This window comes from Primulina huaijiensis, chromosome 5 (assembly GCF_012295235.1).
Source record: "Primulina huaijiensis isolate GDHJ02 chromosome 5, ASM1229523v2, whole genome shotgun sequence".
Classification (NCBI taxonomy): Eukaryota; Viridiplantae; Streptophyta; class Magnoliopsida; order Lamiales; family Gesneriaceae; genus Primulina; species Primulina huaijiensis.
Genome location: NC_133310.1, coordinates 12482995 through 12490135, shown reverse-complemented (window position 1 = coordinate 12490135; position 7141 = coordinate 12482995). Strand labels below are relative to the sequence as shown.

General features: G+C 39.9%; 1 pseudogene; it reads left to right on the top strand.

Moving 5' to 3' along the window:
• The first annotated feature begins 960 nt into the window (after positions 1 to 960).
• The window catches only part of LOC140977647 (uncharacterized), an 8547-nt pseudogene continuing 2366 nt past the window's right edge, over positions 961 to 7141 (top strand).

Here is a 7141-nt window from a genome sequence, read left to right as displayed (position 1 = left end):
TTAATCGTGTTTGCTATTTATTCGTACGAGGATTCGTATCATTTGGTATCAGATCTTTTGGTTAATTGAATTCAAGTAAGTTTATCCTTCGTTCTATTATCAGATCTAATTATCCTTTAGTTCCGCTTTCAGATCTGTTTTGTTCTATCATTCTTTGTCGTTCGTGTATCGGTGATACACGAAATTTTGTGTCTTATTTATTTTTCTTTGAATTTTCGAAATTCTTAGAGTAAAAAAAAATACCAAAAATCCGAAAATTCACCATTATTTCTTTTTGATATTTTGTTCTATTCCTTTTTGTGAGTCATATAAAAGTGCCTCACACAGTAAAAAAAAATATATTTACCTTCAAATTGCTTGTCTACGCAGTCTAAGTGAGTCGATCACATTTGTTCACAAGTTGAACTTGATTGTTTGATATACAAATACAAAGCTTGAGCACACTTCCGAGAATACTATCAAATTTGAGTGAAAATACTTGAGTGCGAGTGAATTTTCTTTGGAGTAAACAGTGAGTATTTGTTGTGAGCAAGAAAATACGAGGGGAGAAACGAGTGATTTTCTTTGGAGTGACCGTGAGAATTTTGGGTGAGGCATATTTTGTTTTCTACTAACGTTTTCTTGCAGGTACAAATCTGAAATTAAATGGAGAAGGAGGTAGGAGATAGTTCGAACCCGGGGTTGTCCAAGGTTCAAATGAAGGCGTTGTTTGGGCATTTTAGTAGGATGATGAGGGTTGAGTTGGAGCCATTGCACGAGAGGATGAGTAGGCTTGAAGTTAGTACTAGTGGAGCTAAATCTAAGCCTAAGGATTTGGGTAGAGGAGAAGAAGATGAAGAGTACGATTTGGGAGGAGAAGAAGAGAGCCAAAGTGAGAATTGGGGTAGGAATGGAAGAGGTAGAGGAAGGAGAGAAGCAACACGGGGTAGATACAATGACGAGAATAGGGAGGATGGTAATATGGGTAGTATTAAGATGAAGATTCCTTCGTTCCATGGGAAATCTGACCCCGGAGGCATACTTAGAATGGGAAAAGAGGATAGAGTTTGTGTTTGAATGTCACCACTGCTCCGAACAAAAGAAGGTTAGGTTGGCGGTGGTCGAATTTCTAGACTATGCTCTCATTTGGTGGGATCAATTAGTGACCACTAGGAGGAGGTATAATGAGAGACCCATTGAATCTTGGGATGAGATGAAGAGGGTCATGAGAAAGAAGTTTGTGCCCAACAACTACTATAGGGAGATGTTTAAGAGGCTACAAACTTTGAGGCAAGGGGAGAAGAGTGTTGAGGACTACTATATGGAGATGGAAGTAGTCATGATTAGGGCCAATATTGAGGGAGATAATGAGGCGACCATGGCACGTTTTCTTTGTGGTTTGAACAGGGAAATCCAAGATCAAGTTGAGCTTCGGCACTACTTGGATCTAGACGAGATGGTGCAAATGGCCATAAAAGTGGAGCAACAACTCAAAAGGCGTGGAGTTGGCCACACCAATCCAACTGGGGGTTCATCATCTTCGTGGCGATCAAATGTGGTGAAACGTGAGGAGAACAAGGCATTGACCAAACCCAAGGTTGAGACCAAACTAGAGGCTCCTAAACAAGGAGTGCAAGGTAAATCTGAAACTCCTTCTAATCGATCTAGAGATGTTAAATGTTTTAGGTGTCAAGGGTTAGGTCATATTTCTAGTGAATGTCCTAATAAAAGGGTAATGATTTTAAATGACTATGGTGAGTATGAATCTCATAGTGAGGAGGATGATGATGATGAGATGCCTGCATTAGAGGATCTTGACGAGGGTTATGAGGCGGTTGTAGGTGAAGCACTAGTGACTAGGCGAATCATGAGTGCCCAAGTCAAGGAGGAGGAGACTAACCAAAGGGAGAACTTGTTCCATACTAGGTGTTTTGTAAACCAAAAAGTTTGCAATCTAATCATAGATGGGGGGGAGTTGTACTAATGTGGCTAGTGTTGAAATGGTGGAGAAATTGGGGTCACCTACATTAAAGCACCCTCAACCATATAGGCTTCAATGGTTGAATGATTTTGCGGAGGTGAAGGTTAACAAACAAGTGCTAGTGCCTTTTTCTATTGGGAAATATGTGGATGTGGTCTTGTGTGATGTGGTACCGATGCATGCTTGTCATATCTTGTTGGGTAGACCGTGGCAATATGATAGGCGAGTGACACATGATGGGTACAAGAATAGGTATTCATTTGTATTGAATAAGGAATCCATTGTATTACTTCCTTTGTCCCCGAAGCAAGTGTTGGAGGAACATTTGAAAAAAAAGAAGAGAGATGAGGCCGAAAAAAAGAGTGAACTAAAAAGTGAGATGACCTTTGAGAATAAAATGAAATGGCTGAAACAAAAGAGTGATCAAAAGAGTGAGATGGCCATTCAAAAGAAAAATGAGAGGAAAGAAAGTGAGAGGAAAGAAAATGAGAGGAAAGATGCCAAAAAGAAATCATATATGGCCCAAAAAGGTGAGTTGAAACAATTGATGCACACACATGAACCACTTGTGTTGATTGTTTATAAGGAGATCCTCCTTAACACAAGTGATATAGCCGGGTCCCTTCCGAGCATTGTTGTTTCACTTTTGCAGGAATTTGAAGATGTATATCCAGAGGAGTTACCTCATGGCTTACCACCATTGAGGGGAATCGAGCACCAAATCGATTTCGTGCCTGGGAGTGCATTGCCAAATCGTCCCGCCTATAGGAGTAATCCGGAGGAGACTAAGGAGCTTCAACGGCAGGTAAGTGAGTTGTTAGATAAGGGTTTTGTGCGTGAGTCCATGTCCCCTTGTGCTGTGCCTGTTTTATTAGTTACTAAGAAAGATGGCTCATGGCGAATGTGTGTGGACTGTAGAGCAATCAATAACATAACCATTAAGTATAGGCATCCCATACCTAGACTAGATGATATATTAGATGAATTGCATGATGCTTGTATCTTTAGCAAAATTGATTTGAAGAGTGGCTATCATCAAATTAGGATGAGGGAAGGTGATGAGTGGAAAACTGCTTTTAAAACCAAGTATGGGTTATATGAGTGGATGGTAATGCCATTTGGCCTAACTAACGCTCCTAGCACCTTTATGAGGTTAATGAATCATGTCTTGCGTGCACACATAGGAAAATTTGTTGTGGTTTACTTTGATGACATCCTTGTGTATAGTAAGAATCTAGAAGAGCATGTTAATCACTTGAGACTTGTACTAATCACACTAAGGGCTGGAAATTTGTATGCTAACTTAAAGAAATGTGATTTTTGTACAAGCAAACTTGTCTTTCTTGGTTTTGTGGTAAGTTCACAGGGTATACAAGTTGATGAACACAAGGTAAGTGTCATTCGAGATTGGCCAACGCCTACTACTGTTGGTCAAGTTCGAAGTTTTCATGGTCTTGCAAGCTTCTATAGGAGGTTTGTAAAAGATTTTAGCACACTGGCAGCACCAATGACGGCGGTGATCAAGAAAAACGTTCCATTCCATTGGGGCGAGGATCAAGAGAAGTCTTTTAATATTATTAAACAAAAGTTAATTGATGCTCATTTACTTGTTTTACCTGATTTTGCTAATACTTTTGAGAGTGAATGTGATGCTTCAGGTGTAGGTATTGGTGGAGTGTTGATGAAGGGAGGACGGCCGGTGGCGTACTTCAGTGAGAAGCTTAATGGAGCAGCGCTGAACTATCCAACATATGACAAGGAGCTCTATGCGCTTGTGAGGACTCTTGAAACGTGGCAACGCTACTTGAGACCTAAGGAGTTTGTGATTCATACGGATCATGAGTCTCTAAAGCACCTTAAGGGTCAACAAAAGCTGAACAAGCTGCATGCTAAGTGGGTGGCATTCATTGAAAGGTTCCCATACATCATCAAGTACAAACAAGGTAAGGAAAACATAGTGGCCGACGCACTATCCCGGAGGTACGTACTAATCTCTACCTTGGAATCAAAAATTTTGGGATTTGAGCATGTGAAAGAGTTGTATGTGCTGGATGAGGATTTTAAGAGTGTGTTTGAAACTTGTATGCATGGACCACATGAAAAATTCTATTTGCATCATGGATTCTTGTTTAGAGAAGATAGGTTGTGCATCCCTAGATCATCCATTCGTGAATTACTTGTCAGGGAGGCACATGAGGGGGGTTTGATGGGACACTTTGGTGTGGCAAAAACCTTGAATGCTTTGCATGAACATTTTTATTGGCCACATATGAAGCGTGATGTTGAGCGAGTTTGTGATAAGTGCATAACGTGTAGGCAAGCTAAGCCTAGGACTAAGAAGGGGAGGGATTCGATATTTGTTGTTGTTGATAGATTTTATAAGATGACACATTTTATTGCTTGTCACAAAACTGATGATGCCTCTCACATTGCGGATTTGTTCTTTAGAGAAGTCGTTAGGTTGCATGGCATGCCTAGGACCATTGTTTCTGACCGTGATGTTAAGTTTTTGATTTACTTTTGGAAAACGTTATGGGCTAAACTTGGCACAAAATTGTTGTTTCTACTACATGTCATCCTCAAACGGATGGACAGACTGAAGTTGTTAATAGAACTTTAGGGACACTTTTGCGTGCTATTCTTAAGAAGAACTTAAACAATTGGGAAGATTGTTTACCATTTGTTGAGTTTTCTTATAATCGTTATGTGCATTATACTACAAATTATTCGCCATTTGAAATTGTATATGGTTTTAATCCTTTGACTCCGTTGGATTTGATGTCTTTACCTGTGAGTGAAAGGTTGAACATGGACGGCAAAAAGAAGGCTGAATTTGTTAGGAAGTTGCATGAAAAGGTCAAGGCCAACATTGAAAAGAGAAATGAACAATATGTCAAGCAAGCCAACAAAGGGAAGAAGAAGGTGGTCTTTGAGAAAGGTGATTGGGTGTGGCTCCACTTGCGGAAGGAAAGGTTTCCCGAGAAGCGTCGTTCCAAGCTACTACCTAGGGACGATGGACCATTTCAAAATCTAGAAAAGATCAATGACAACGCCTACAAACTCGATCTACCAGGTGAGTACAATGTGAGTTCCACTTTCAATGTTAGTGATTTGTCATTGTTTGATGTAGGTGATGAACAAGATTTGAGGACAAATCCTTTTCAAGAAGAGGAGAATGATGCAAACACGGGTGATCTTGAAAAGGATTTGTCCTCAAATCTTGCACATCACCTACATCAAACAAAGAAAGATCACTAACATTAAAAGTAGAACTGACGTTATACTCACCTGGTAGATCAAGCTTGTAGGCGTTGTCATTGATCCTCTCGAGGACTTGAAATGGTCCATCACCCCTCGGTAGTAACTTTGAACGACGTTTCTCAGGGAACCTTTCCTTCCGCAAGTGGAGCCACACCCAATCTCCCTTCTCAAATATCACCTTCTTCTTCAGTTTGTTGGCTTGCTTGGCATATTGCTCATTTCTCTTCTCAATGTTGGCCTTGACTTTTTCATGCAACCCCCTAACACATTCAGCCTTCTTTTTGCCGTCCATGTTCAACCTTTCACTCACAGGTAAAGACATCAAATCCAACGGAGTCAAAGGATTAAAACCATATACAATTTCAAATGGCGAATAATTTGTAGTAGAATGCACACAACGATTATAAGCAAACTCAACAAATGATAAACAATCTTCCCAATTCTTTAAATTCTTCTTAAGAATAGCACGCAAAAGTGTCCCTAAAGTTCTATTAACAACTTCGGTCTGTCCATCCGTTTGAGGATGACATGTAGTAGAAAACAACAATTTTGTGCCAAGTTTAGCCCACAAAGTTTTCCAAAAGTAACTCAAAAACTTAACATCACGGTCAGAAACAATAGTGCTAGGCATGCCATGCAACCTAACAACTTCTCTAAAAAACAAATCCGCAATGTGAGAGGCATCATCAGTTTTGTGACAAGCAATAAAATGTGCCATCTTAGAAAATCTATCAACAACAACAAATATCGAATCCCTCCCCTTCTTAGTCCTAGGCAACCCCAAAACAAAGTCAATAGAAATGTCAATCCAAGGTTCACTAGGAACAGAAAGTGGTGTATACAATCCATGTGGTTGTGCCCTAGACTTAGCTTGCCTACAAGCTATGCACTTATCACAAACTCGCTCAACATCACGCTTCATATGTGACCAATAAAAATGTTCATGCAAAGCATTCAAGGTTTTTGCCACACCAAAGTGTCCCATCAAACAACCCCCATGAGCCTCCCTAACAAGTAATTCACGAATGGATGATTTAGGGATGCACAACTTATCTCCTCTAAACAAGAAACCATTATGCAAATAGAATTTTTCATGTGGACCATGCATACAAGTTTCAAATACTTCCTTAAAATCCTCATCTAGTACATATAATTCTTTCACATGCTCAAACCCCAAAATTTTAGACTCCAAGGAAGAAATTAGTACGTACCTCTGTGATAGTGCGTCAGCCACTACATTTTCCTTACCTTGTTTGTACTTGATGATGTATGAAAACGTTTCAATGACTGCCACCCACTTAGCATGCCGCTTGTTCAGCTTTTGTTGCCCCTTAAGGTGCTTTAGGGATTCATGATCCGTATGAATCACAAACTCCTTAGGCCTTAAGTAGTGCTGCCACGTCTCTAGCACCCTCACAAGAGCGTAGAACTCCTTATCATACGTGGGATAGTTCAGGGCGGATCCATTTAGTTTCTCGCTAAAGTACGCCACCGGTCGACCTCCTTGCATCAAGACTCCACCAATACCTACACCTGAAGCATCACATTCAATTTCCAAAGTTATTAGCAAAATCAGGTAAAACAAGTAAAGGAGCATTAATTAACTTTTAGGAGCTGTTGATTGGTATACACGGATGTTGTATAGCCAGTATTTTTGCGATTGATTCTATCACAAATTATACTTCGAGTTGTATTATGCTATTATACTTCCTGAATTCTTATTCCAGATTGGAATCAGAAATCCATGAAAGAAAGATAATTTAGAATGAAGACTATTCTGCTGTTGAAAGTACAGTAAAGTCGTTAGGGCATCGAAAAGAAGCTACCTGGGAGACTGAATCAGATATGAGACAACGATTCCCAGACCTATTTCATTGATGTGAGTTTTCTATTCAGTTTCTGTTACACCGTTTTATTGCT